General features: G+C 42.1%; 1 long non-coding RNA gene across 1 annotated transcript in view; it reads left to right on the forward strand.

Moving 5' to 3' along the window:
- The window catches only part of LOC115197357 (uncharacterized), a 445,749-nt gene that overhangs the window by 377,729 nt on the left and 53,550 nt on the right, over positions 1-14,470 (forward strand). Inside the window, exon 5 of the long non-coding RNA XR_003879005.1 lies at positions 11,358-11,497. This is a non-coding gene — a long non-coding RNA (uncharacterized LOC115197357). The remainder of the gene's footprint in view (positions 1-11,357; positions 11,498-14,470) is intronic.

The raw sequence follows: 14,470 nt of genomic DNA on the forward strand, positions 1-14,470 counted from the left end.
TCTGTCTGTCTGTCTGTCTGTCTGTCTGTCTGTCTGTCTGTCTGTCTGTCTGTCTGTCTGTCTTCTCTCTCTCTCTTCTTTCTCTTCTCTCTCTCTCTTCTTTCTCTCTCTCTCTCTCTATCTCTCTCTCTCTCTCTCTCTCTCCCCCCCTCCCCATCCCTCTCTCTTTCTGGAGACCAGGCCCTGGGCCTTGAGGAATGCCATTGGCTGCCAGCTCCAGCCTCTTGCATGCTTCCTCCTAGTAATTCACACCACCAATACCATATATCTGTCTTCTTCTAGCCCACTAAACTGTTGAAGGTGTGCACTCACATGTAAGAGAAGCGGCGTTGTTGGTTGGGAGTGTTTTGTAAATAATGATTAAAGGGCTCTAGATTATATGACATCCTGTAAGTGGAGTTTGATTAAGTATGTTATTGTTAAGAGGTTTATTTCTGTGGATGTCAGCTCTGTTTTACAGTAGCACTGTAAATTACCTAGGTGTATGATATGGAGCCAGTGCTTCAACAATGTGTCAAGCCAATTCGTATAAATCATCTACCATATGTGTGTTTAGAAGACTCGGAGTCTACAGGTGTGTGTGTGTTCATTTGTACGTGTATGTGTGTGATTCTTAGGGTTCTAGGTAGGCACACTGAACTAGTAGCTGGTCCTGCTGGCTCTAGGAGTGTGTTGTTGTTGTCGTGCGTCCCGCTCAGTGGGAAGAGGTTGGCCTGCTTTTGTTTGGGATAATTGTAACCTTGGCAGTGGTCTGTGGTCCCCTGTTCTGTCTCCCTGTGGTCCAGGCTGCAGGATCCACATATAGTCCTAGTGTCCCCTCCATCGTCCCATCCTGTCCCTATCCCATCCCGTCCCAACCCAGTGGGGGGTTGTCTGACTGGGAAACACAGTCAAACAACAGGTGCGGTAAGGTCACGATTCAGTAATATGTTTCCATTTTGGGACTGCATGTTTTGTCTGAGGTTTTTGGTAGTATTCAAGGACTTTGTTTTTGTTTTGGATCTGTTTTATGGACCTTGCTAGAACTGCATGGTTGTTTTGTTTCAGAAATTGTGTTTTCGTGCTTCTTCATGTAACCAAAGATATTTGAATATGGTGTTTTGAAGTGGTGCCAGTTTATATTTCTCATTATTATTTTGTCTGTGATATCATGGGGAAAGTGGCGTATGTGGAGGAGATGATCATGTACATGTGTGTATGAAACTGTGGTTGTGGTGGTATAGATTTGAGTTCTTCCAGATGGACAGGTTGAACACACAGAAACAGGTACCTCTCCCCTCAGTACTTGGTCTGATTTCACATGATCATAGACATATATACCACGTGTGCTCCTCATTTAACCTTATTTCCCTTCAGACCTTTATTGAAATACATGATTACTCTGCTTCATTTTAAAAACTAAATACAGTATAATAGAACTCCACTCCGCCTAGATATTTCATTATTTCAAGGCTACATTTGAACATCCATCTTAAAGAGCCATCTTGATCCCCTACTGTGAAACTCAATTCTACCGAAGCCTTCTGATTAAAGCAGACTCTGCACTGGTGAAGCCTCCTTCTGCCTGTCACCTCATCTCTCGCCCTTTCTGTCTCTGTGAATTTACTGTTCCTCCCAGCCAGTCTCCATCCATCCATCCATCCATCCATCCATCCATCCATCCATCCATCCATCCATCCAGGCATTACTGGCCAACAGGTCTATGAACCGTACAATTGATTGCAGTTTGTTTTCAATTAATAACTGAAGAACAATAAAAAAAAACAGCCGGTCATATGGGACTGCTTTATCCCTCACTCCAAATGCAATAAAGAAAGAAAGAAAAAGCGGTTATATTCTTTCTAAACAGATCCAGATTGTGTTTCTTCGGCCGGGCCAGCCTTTTACCTGGGTCTGGGTCCCAGGGTGGGCCTAGAAAATAAATAAGGGAACAAGGGGTAGCTGCCATGTATGGTTGGACACATGCTGCTGCTGCTTACTACAAGACAACTACTAGAGCAAACTGCTACTCTCACTTCTTTCTCTCCTCTTCCATTTCACTTCTTAACTTCTCCCTCGCTTGTCTGTTCTCTCCTTCCCTGCTCCTTCATTGCTCTATCCCTCCATTCTCATCCTCTGTCCTTCTCTCAGCCTTTATACGTGCCTGCCTTCATAAGTGCACACACTCTTCCACTCATCTGCTTCCCCATTCCCTCACTTCTTCACCTCTCCACTCATCTGCTTTCTGTCTTTGCTTCCTCATTCCCCAAACATATTAAATGAGTAGCAATCTTCTAACATGGAGCCTGATGGTGCTACCTACAGACACTCAGAGGAGCCCTGTGGCCAGGTAGTTAACCCTTCCAATACACACCCCTACTATGATTGAGATATGTTGTCTCACCTAGCTATCTTAAGGTGACTGCACTAAATGTAAATCGCTCTGAATAAAAGAGCATCTGCTAAATCAGGGGGCACGTTTTTGTTTTTGTCCTAGCACTACACAGCTGATTCAAATAATCAAAGCTTGATGATGAGTTGGATATTTGAATTAGCGGTTTAATGCTAGGACAAAAACCAAAGTGTGCACCCAGGGGGCCCCAGGACCGGGTTTGGAAACCCCTGTGCTAATTGATTCAAATGAAAATGTAAATGTAAAATGAGTGTGAGAATGCAGAGACATTTACTGCTCATATCACCTGCCTTCTCCCCACCACACCTGCCTGTGATTGTTGATCTGTGTATTTATTTAGATTTTTTAGGAGAGTGCTGTCTGGTTTAGTGTCATAAATTAATTAAAATGTCTGTCTGTATAAAGTATGTCTGCCAGGCCTACCCACAGCCGGATGAACATTGTGCCATGGGATAGTGTTTTAGATGGTTGAATATGGCTCTTGAAAAGGCATAGTGAAAGAGGGTGAGAAAGAAAGAGAGAAAAGTAGAGGGGGAGGAAGAGAAATAGAGAGGGGAGAAAGGGAAGAGAGAGAGAAAGACAGAGAGAGAGAATTTCCCCTTCCCCCTGTTCTCCATCCATTGTATTGTGTCAGCCACACAATGCCCCCTCTGTTTTTCTTTCATTAATATGTGTGACAACATACAGGTTAGAAGGCCTCAGGTTATTCACCTCAGTCAACTGGCTATTAGTCAAATATTATGGACATGTTGACAGTCAACTAATGAAGGCAGTAGTTTAGAACATATTTTCATGCCATAAATTTCATTATCATGGTGCAGTGTAGAGATTGTAGTTAAAATAATACATAATACAAAAATACTATTAGCTACATGTAACATGAGCAGCAGGTAGCCTAGCTGTCAGAAAGGCAAGCCAGCAACCGGAAGGTTGCCGGTTCGAATCCTAATTCGACTGGTAAAATCTGGGGTGAAATGAGCTGGCAACTGGAGGGTTGCTGGTATCAAATCCTAAATTATATTGCCTGTCGTTGTGCCCTTTAGCAAGGCACTTAACCCCCCCCCCCCCCCAATAAGGCGGCGCTAGTGTCAAATGCACGTTAGTTAGCAATTTTGTCATGTAAAAACTGCCGCACTTAAAAACAATGTGCTAATTTTGGCAGCGCTCACAGTGATATTTAAGACCAACCAAAAGCTGGTTTTAGCAGTAACACAGTTAGTTATGACATTCATTTTGACATTGGAAACACAGCCTATCCAGCCCTGACTCACAGATCCCATATGCACATGGAACAAGAATAGCCTAATATGCTTTTGGTGCCTGTATACTTCTAATTTAGAAACTAATATTTTTTCCCCATTTTGTTCTATTTGATTAAAAACCAAGCATAGCCTCCTCAATTAAGGCTTATTTTTTGTCTGCCCAATGCAATCGCAAAGTTGACTGTTGATAAAGGGTTTGGCTCCTGAGACCACTTGGAAATGAATCTTAATCACCAAAGCTTTATTAAAATATCAGGTTTGAGAGGAATTAAACACTGAGCTGACATTCCCTTTTTATCTATGCATTGTAGGAAGGCCCACATTATTTTTCTCAAGGCACAAGGCGAGACCCAAATGCAGACACAGGAGGCAGATGGTTGGAGTCTTACAATGTTTATTAATCCAAAGGGGTAGGCAAGAGAATGGTCATGGACAGGGCAAAAGGTCAAAACCAGATCAGAGTCCAGGAGGTACAGAGTGGCAGACAGGCTCATGGTCAAGGCAGGCGGGTACAAAGTCCAGAAACAGGCAAGGGTCAAAACCGGGAGGACTAGAAAAAGGAGAATGCAAAAAGCAGGAGAACGAGAAAAACGCTGGTTGACTTGGAAACATACAAGACGAACTGGCACAGAGAGACAGGAAACACAGGGATAAATACACTGGGGAAAATAAGCGACACCTGGAGGGGTGGAGACAATCACAGGAACAGGTGAAACAGATCAGGGCGTGACAATTTTAGCCATGTAGGTCACGTTTTGGATGTGCATTAAAACCCATCCATGATGTAGGCTGCGTGTCCATGCCCATCATGAAACGAGAGATGAGAACCTCGGTGAATACCGGTGAATCTCATATTTAGAACTTGTCTGTAACCTGTAAAAATGGCTTGTTTTCCGTTTCATATGGTCAAAACCCAAGCTCTCCCTTAGGCATACTATAGTGAAGGCTGGTTCAACAGCAATGCGTGTCTTTTTTTATCCTGGCGGTTTTATGATATCATTACATTTTACATGTATTTATTGTTGTTGTTGTTGTTGTTTAAAAAAAAAACAGACATAGCCTATTTAAAACAAGCTTTGTTTAATTTTGTTTAGAATTTTATTATAATTATTCCTTATCTTTTAAGGCATTATTAATAATTAATTTAATCTTGCTTATTGACAATGTTTGGCATGTACATGCTCAGCCATAATGCAATTTAGAGTAGTCCTAGCCCCTATATCAGTATGAATGCTATTGAAGCCATGCAATTAATTAAAACAATGTGGACTGCAAATGGGTTCAAGTTAAGGTATTTAACAAACTATAAGCCATATAACAAACTATAATGGACTAACATTGTAATTGGAGTTGATTCCAAGGCAATACATAAAAGACTGTAAATACACAACTTGAAGCAACCACATATTTCGCCATGATACACGTTCTGATTGGCCAGTGAGAGGCCAAGCCTCAACACACCCGCAACTAGTTAATTCAGCAAAACCCAGCCCTTTCGCACCAACGCCAGCAAGTGTACCGATAATGAAAATAGCTGAAATATTTTTGACACACCCTTGAACCTATAGCTCTACCGCCTGCGCTTAAATTGATCATTGCGTTAAGTTTGTTAAATAGAGTGATCTTAATCTTATTATGACCCAATTCAAAGTTAAAACTTTTATCACCTTATTAACAAATGTGTGTGTGTTTTGTATCAGTCAGGTATGCACATCCTGTATGAATCCCATGGATGACTAAATTATTCTTAGTGAGTAACGATGTTCGTTGCCCAATGTGACGCTGGTACACCACTACACCCCCCCCAAACCATCATCCCACCTCCCCCATACATCATACCCCCTGCATTTGCCCGTAAGTCAACCGTAAGTCACCGACTGGAAGCATGTGGAGTTTCCACTCTCAGTCAGTGTGTGTGTCTATGAGTGAGAGTTTCCACTCTGTGTGTGTGTGTGTGTGTGTGTGTCTGTGTACTATCCATTATAAATCCATGTTCCTCCCGGTGCTCCTTTCCTTGGGGGTCACATAAAGCAGTGTAAATTATAATCTGTTTAGACATCACGACAGCCCAGGTTATCCGCCTCCTTCCTCAAACTACACAGATGTTGTTTATTTATAATAATGATCCATACACCGATCGGCCAACGGAACTGGTTAGTATCCGAAAATAACTCTGCATAAATCCATGCTTTGGTGTTTGTTCATTTGAATACACGAAAACAGCCAAACACACACATGCGCACCCACACGAAAACATTCAGACAGCATGCATATAGCCTGCAAGGGTATAGACTATAAGGTGTCAAAAGCGTTCCACAGGGATGCTGACCCATGTTGACTCCAATGCTTCCCACAGTTGTGTTAAGTTGGCTGGATGTCCTTTGGGTGGTGAACCATTCTTGATACACACAGGAAACGGTTGAGCGTGAAAAGCCCAGCAGCGTTGCAGTTCTTGACACAAACCAGTTCCCCTGGCACCTACTACCATAGCCTGTTCAAAGGCACTTAAATCTTTGGTCTTGTGCATTCACCCTCTGAATGGCATGCATATACAATCCATGTTTCAGGTGACATCAATAAGGGATCATAACTTTCACCTGGATTCACCTGATCAGTCTATGTCTAAGTCAGTCTATGTCATTGATGTCATTGTTTTGTACACTCAGTGTATATTCTGTATTCTTGTCAAGTTTTATCCTTTATAACTACTGCTGTATATACCTTTTATATTCATATACTGTCCATAATGTCTATACACACCATCATATGTACACACTGTATATATTTATTTATGAACTCTGACATTGCTCGTTCTGATATTTCTTAATTTCGTTCAAATTTGGAGGATTTGGGTGTATTATTTTTTATTGTTAGGTACCAGTGGCAATTTTAGCATGTACATCTTTGTGAGGTAAATGAAAGTGCAATAGGCCACCAGGGTGCAATGGGCTGAGTCGGCTGACTACCCTAGGACCAGGTTGACGGCAGCAGCAGCAGCAGACATCTTAAGTGTGAATTTCCCAGAGCAAAGGGAGACTGACTGATCCTAGAGGAGAGCTATGGAGTTTCTGAATGACAGAGTCAGAAAGAGAGAGAGGGCCGAGTTGGAGTAGAAGCTGTGAGGGAGGATTTCTGTCTCAGACTGTGCATCCTGCACATGTGCTATGTTTGTTAAACTGTATGAGGGCTACAGTATAGCAGTAAGGACACACACACAAACACAGTATGCATCTGCCATTTTTTGTATCTCACACCACGCTATGGTTTTGAGTTTGACCCTGCCCCACTAATTAAAAACATTGAATAAACTGCTGTGTATTTCATACCCTGTTGTTTTAACGGGATTTCTCTGTCTATCTCAGGTGTTGCAGACACTGAGCATCACACACAGCATATACCCTGTCACACTGTGGAACCCTTAATTGTCTGCAAGTGGTGCTGGGGAGGATTTTTACTGCTGCACCGGGATCTGACAGAAACCACAGACTGGATTGACCTGATCCATCCCCATATAATGAAGTATTACATAATTAAATTACCTTGTCCACAGTTAAAGAGTAATCGCCATGGTAACCATAAAGTAGAGTGCACTTTGACCACTGTTTGGCCAGATTTCATCACAATAATATCCCATCACTATGGTGATGCAACACTACGTCCACTCTCAGATTGCTATGGAAACATTACATCATAGTTCTTTATAAAGTGGCCAACAGGATTTTGAAAGCATCTTTATTTCTTATGTAAACATTCTTAAGCAAACTCATTGTTGTATAAGGAGACAGCTCCAAGTAGAAGTAAACTTTTCCCATGGATATATTTAGCCTAAAGGAAATTTAACAGGCAATAACATTACAGTGAGTCTATAAATGTCTGCCTCACTCCATCTGTCTCAGGCTCTGCTTCAAATTCCTGCACATATTGGTGAATTGTCATTTTCACAACAACATTAGATTCATCCCGGTATCCAGTGGCAATTTTAGCATGTAAATCTTGGTGGGGCAAACTCAACCAATTTGTTTAGATGCATGCCAGCAAAGCCACTACATAACACAAAACAACACATCTATTGCACTATAATGGTGACAAACGGTGCCCACAAACTGTTAGGGCCTACATAAAGCTGTCCTAACAGCAGAGCTTTATTTTCAACACCATGGAGTGAATCCTTACCACCGCTACACCTGGCTATCGGCGAAGCCATGTCTGGCAGCGAAACAGTTAATTCAGCCTAATTTACTGCCTTTTTAAAAAACATAGCTGATATCTATTGACAATTGAGATGTACAAACTATGGCACAAGGGAATGACGAGCAGATGAGAGGCAATTTTGATTAAGACATTAATGAGCGAGCTGGATGGACATAGTCAATATAACTATTTGTTCAACACTTTTGAAATGTACAGCGTCAGAATGCAGAACATGGGCCGTTCTTACAATATTCTCCTTGTACAGCAAGTCAGAACCATAGGATAAATAAAGGGGGCATGACAATGAAAGCTCTTACAATATTACATTTCTCTAAAACAGGTTATAGGCTACATGTGCACCATCAAGTCAGAACAGTAGGCTAAGTTATGAGGGGGAAAGGGAACACATTATTAGGGTGAGACACATGGGCTACTAACAGCTTACTTCACAACATATACTTAGTATTACTTTCTTAGCTAAGGTATACATATCTCCCTGGCTTATTGCATCATTTATGCTGCAGCACACAATACATTTTTGGACTCACCTTGTGCTGTTACTTGAACAGGAAGGTGGCGCGGCTTTCCTTGTTGTGGGCTTTCCTTGTTGTTTTAAACACCGCAGAAGTCATGCTGTATTGACAGCATGGTCAATGTGTTCAAAATTTTCTGACCCATGATGTTACCCTCTTTTTTGTGATATGCAATTGGAAGTTACGATCTTGTCTCATCGCTGCAACTCCCCTAAGGACTCGGCGAAGGTCAGACCCAAGTCACTCTGCTCATTTAACCCGGAAGCCAGCCGCACCAATGTGTCGGAGGAAACACTGTCGAACTGACAACCGAAGTCAGCTTGCAGGCGCCTGGCCCGCCACAGGGAGTCGCTAGAGCACGATGAGACAAGGACATCCCGGCTGGCCAAACCCTCCCGTAACCCGGACGACGCTGGGCCAATTGTTCGCCATCTCATGGGACTCCTGGTCCCAGCTGGCTGTGACACAGCCTGGGATCGGGGGCTTGAATTTTCAAGCTCTGCCTGTAGATTCTATGGTGACGTAGTGTCCACAGAACAGACAGAACACTGAGCCAATCACGGCGCAACTAGAGAACATTACCAACCCTTACGCTCCTTGTTTTCTGCTGGCTGCCCCACCACAACTGAAAGCACTGAGCTAAGCTGAAACACCTGCATTTTGGAGCTGCCTTACTCAAGAAAGCTTAAAGAGACCATGTTTGTAAGTGGTCTTTTTTAACTAAATTATTTATTTTATTTACATTGTTTGAAAATTGATGTGACACCTATTAATGACAAAATAACATGCAAAACAGGCACATAATTATTATTATTTGTATTTTATTTGTATTGTTAGCTAACTGGTGGGGCTCAAAACAGGTGGGGCTCTGCCTCACCTGCCCTTAATGAAGCGTCACCACTGTTAGGTACGCTGTTGGAACTAGGAGAATAAGCATTTCGCTACAACTGCGATAACATCTGCAAAATATGTGTACCAATTACAATTTAGTTTTATTTGACATCAAATCCCTGCTGTGATTGCTGTAGGGCTGTTTTGGGGGATCAGTGTTGCGGCCTTAACAGATCAGAGTCCATGACTGGGCCGTGCAGTTGATAATCTGCAGAACTGGGTGGGAGTGGGCGTGAGAGAGGAGTCAAGTGACCCTTGTCCGTAAACAGGATTTTTCTCATAATTTGACTGCTGAATCACACGCCAGGCCAACATAGACTGCTTTCCATTCCTGCTGTCGTCTCCCCACTCTGATCTCATCATTATTAATCCTGTGGGGAAATGGAGGAGGGTGACAGAGGAGGGGAGGTTTGGGCAAAAAGAAGAGCATGTCATTCCCTATTACTGGAACTGATAATGTACATCCGGATAACTGAGGATAAATCTATGGATCCTCATAGAATGATCATGTGGATGAAGTGCTAATAATGTAATTCTGTGAGCAGTAATCAGGTCTTGCTTTCATCCACAGTATGAATGTGATGTTAGGGGAAGGGTTTGTGCTGATGGCCAAGTGTTTTTTTTCTTTACTTTTGGAATGTTCTTGAATATTCTCTCTTTAAGTCCCCTTTCAGTGCCCTAAGAAGAAGAAGAATATTGAATAATATAGAAGAAGAATATAGAAGAAGAAGAAGAATATAGTAGAATAGGAAAAATATAAAAGTAGAAGAAGATGAAGAAGAATATAGAAAATATATATAGAAGAAGAATATAGAAGAAGAATATAGAAGAATATAGTTGAAGAAGAAGAATATAGAAGAAGAAGAATATAGTTGAAGAAGAAGAATATAGAAGAAGAAGAAGAAGAAGAATATAGAAGAAGAAGAATATAGTTGAAGAAGAAGAATATAGAAAATATATATAGAAGAAGAATATAGAAGAAGAATATAGAAGAATATAGTTGAAGAAGAAGAATATAGAAAATATATATAGAAGAAGAATATAGAAGAAGAATATAGAAGAATATAGAAGAAGAAGAATATAGAAGAAGAAGAAGAATATAGTAGAGTTGGAAGAATATAAAAGTATAAGATGGGAGAATATAGAAGAAGAAAAATAATATAGAAGAAAAATATGAAAGAAGAATATAGAAGAGGGAGAATATAGAAGAGGAAGAAGAATGATTATCATTCTGACAATGAAATAGGCTACTAACCATGAAGTTACACAGAGGTCCTTACACTATACTCTTTCTTTTCCTTCCCTCTTCCCCTCTTCATTTCCTCGCTTTACCTCCGAGGTCATGACCCATAAGGAGAGTCCCAGCGTGTTTGAGGTTTAATGGACACAGTTACCAGCCAATCAGACAGTGGCATTCTTCACACTGGAAAGAGAGTGTCAAGGCCATAAAACCTTAAAGACAGGTGTGTGTGCGCTGCACACGTGTGTGTGTGTTTGTATGAGTGAGTGCGCTTGCCTGGTTGTGTGCATGCATGTGTGCGTAGCTGCAGGAGAGACCGTATTACGCAATGACACATGCCGTGGATACGGCATCCACAGAGTTCCATATGCATTTCCCCGAAAATAGTACGTCTTTTAATGATTCGGTGTTCAGACAGTTATGGAAACTATACCCGTGCACCCATTATATCACAATTTCTGGAGAAGAGGAGGAGTGAGAGGAAGACAGTGAAAATCATCCCCCACTTTAATAAGACCAGGGCAGGTAGGCAGGTGTGTGTCCCTCATCGAGCCAGCTGCACACCAAAGTGAGAGAGAGAAAGAGGGGGAATAGAGGGAGACTTTCAAGGATCTGTGGAGAGAGGGAACCAAGAGGGAAAAGTACAGATTAAGAAGAATAAATGGAGAGAAGAGAAGAAGAGGGCAGTGGGGCGAGAAATAGAGAGATTTTGAGTGAAGCACTCCAAATTCTTTCTCTCTCCAGCGTGTTTTCGTGAGCTTCACACATCAGTCTGGGCAGGACTCACTTGTCCCTCTTTTCCTACGTCCCTCCCTCCTTCTCTCCCTCCCTTCTTCCCTCTCTCCCAGCAGTGGAGTGTAACAAGAGCCACGCGATGAGTATAGGATGAGAAGAGGGAACGAGAGGGAGAGAGTGGAACGGACCAGGGAAGAGAGACTTACACTCCACACGCATTGGAACTTGGAGGAGTTGGTGTGCAGCTCGCAAGGTGAGCAAGGATTCTATGACCGGTTTTTGAGGTCTCAGAATTTGTTGTGTGTGCCTACATATGTGCTGGAGTGTGGGACTGAGATCATGTTTGTATTAGAGCATATATGGCATTTGTGTGTGTGTGATGTGTGTGATTTCTCTGAATGTGTGTGACAGGTTTGCCTTCCCACGGTTTGGGGTGTATAACAGTTTGGTGTGTGTTTAATTACCTTGTCATGCGCAGCTACTTAAGGTTTAAACGTACAACATATGTGTGTCTCTGCATGTGTGTGACTTTGTGTTTGTATACTATCACTTTAGTATCACATTAGTATCATATCACTTTGCACAGTTAAATAGATAGACAGTTGTTGATTGAAAAATAAAAGTATACAGACAGCAAATTTGACTGATCATCAATCAAAATAGGAGGCAGTGAAAGTGAAAAAAGGGATTGAGATGAAGAGCGTTAGAGAGAGTTATCGGTGCGCAGTTTGAAAGGTCAATGATTGACCTTCATGTAGTTATTCACTCTCCAACTTTTTTCTGCAATGGTCCTTGTAGTGGCGTGTTGAATGTTCATGGTCTAATGCATGGATGAGTATTTGTTGTTAATCCAATATGATGCTCATTTGCATTTCCTGTGGTGCAGGAAAAATGCTGTGGAAAGGACTGGATCAAATTAAGATTCCACATCTGTAGACTCATGAGTTTGCTCACAGAATTCTAACTGCCATTCAAATTTTCCATAAAGAATATAACATAGTTATATTTGGCCCAGAAAGTGCTGCAAAGAGAGTGTTTGTGAGTTAGAGCTATTATTATTGTGTAAGAGATAGTGAGTAGTATGCTACTGTCAGCCAAAGTTGAGTGTTTCTATGGTTCGGCAGTGTGTGAGAGACTTAAGAGATAACATTGAGGCTGAGTTACAGTCCAGAGAGTTTGCGCTGGGGAAGTTGGAGTTGAAGCATTGCTGTTTGTGAGCGCATGTATGAGGTGCAGTTGGCCAAAGGGGTAGCAATTTAGCATGGTGTGGGTGTGTGCATGTCTTTATGTGTGGTTGTGTGTGTGTGCGCTTGTTAATGTGTGTTGGTATGTTATTGCGTATGCATACGTGTTTGTGTGTATACTGTATACCCTAGTGTGTGGCAGATCAAAGGAAAGACAGTCTGATTCTCCTTTACGATATATGGCAGTTTTACTTACTGTAACAGTTGCAGAAATGCCTTGTCCATGTAGTCTATAGTTAACTCACAATATTTACAATGTTTTTGAACTTACTCCCCTCTCATCCTCAATCCCATTGCTGTTTGTAAGTGATTTTTCCCTGACAGCTTCGAGATGTACATTATGGCATTTCGGCTTTCGGCATTCTCTCATACCCCAACATACAGTAGTCTGTCCGCTTACAATATTAACAATGTTTTGGAGCACTCAGGCTTGTTGTTTCAATCTCCCCCCACCCCTCCTTCTCACCAGAGTGATTCCTCCCTCCCTCTCCCTCCCTGCTTTGTGAATGAGGATTCTCTATCTCTGTGCCTCTTCAGTTTCATGCCCAGCTCTGACAGCTGATGGGCGGGGCAAAGGGATATGGTTCAGGTAATCCTCGCAGGTCACTCTTCCGAGGTTAGGCCAGGTACTGGAATGTCAGCTATTCACTGCTCGCAGCCCTGGCTGTATTCCTTGCTCCCTCCCTCATCTTCCCACCCCTCTTGCCCTGCTTGTCACGTTTGTATTAGAGTGTTGAAAAATCACCCTTGGAAGTGCTGGGGTTGGCATTCCTCCTGTTTAAAACCAAACAGAGAAAAGAGAAAGGATATTATAGAGGATGCTCAGTATGCTGTTTATGGTTCCAGTGTGCCATCTTTGTTCTTTGTGCCAACTTTGTGCTAGCAGCATGGGAATGTGTGTGTGTGTGTGTGTGTGTGTGTGTGTGTGTGTGTGTGTGTGTGTGTGTGTGTGTGTGTGTGTAACCAACAGTTATGGATGAAGGCCATCATGAGAAGAAAATAACCACCATAACCGTTAATGAATTTTTTTTTTAAATAATTGTGGACCGAACAGCTGACTGAAGACAGGAAAGCCAGGCATTCTTGCGGTTGTGTCTGTTTCTGCCGTTACATGGATTCTTAACAACATGATGACACTTTGTTGCTCCTTGCTGAAACAAGAAAACAAGTCTTCAGTTGCCTAGGAAACACCCCCCACAATGCAGAAGCAGCACACATAGAAATAGAATGAAAATAATGGGTTTGGAACCTCTAACCCTTGCAATTTGACTGGTAAACTCAGGCGTGCTCTCGCAATGGCTGCCTGGTATTGTGATACAATAATTCCCATGGTAATGTAGAATGTTCATTCAAAGGATGTTAACTGATGTGGCTCATGCAATGGAATGTATTTTTGGTTATGTGAGTTGAGTTGAATCAACAAATCACAGCACATATTTTAGCACATATTTTACTTCCTGCTTTGCTCCTATGGGTACACTCGCAATGGCCGCTAGTCCACCCATTATGCCATCATTAACTTGAATACTCCGAGTCGATATTCATAATAAGGAATTCCCATTGACCACGCCCACAAATTGGGGAAAACCAACATTCTTTCATATTGCCCTCCATTGTAAAAGAGCCAACTTCGTTGTGGATTGTTTTTGTACAGAAATAACAGAACATGCAGAAAAGCTGCTGTGCTGTTCAATGTAGGCTACATGTAACCAGGTTAAAATACATAAAATCCCGACCTATGTTTCTCAATGCTCCCATGTAGGCAAATACAGCCTGCGAGAACAGCCCTGTGGCTTCAGGCTATTCAGGGTGGGAGAGTGGGAAATGTGGGGATCCGGTGTCCAAGTAAGCTACACATAGTTATGTGTGTGGAAAACAGTTCTATAGGAGCGCCTGTTCTATTCATTCTAGATCTCATGTTTGTCATGTCTTTAATCTGAGCCTGGGGAAAAGTGTTTGTCCTCAGACCTACCCAAGAATGG

This window comes from Salmo trutta, chromosome 7, assembly GCF_901001165.1.
Source record: "Salmo trutta chromosome 7, fSalTru1.1, whole genome shotgun sequence".
NCBI lineage: Eukaryota > Metazoa > Chordata > Actinopteri > Salmoniformes > Salmonidae > Salmo > Salmo trutta.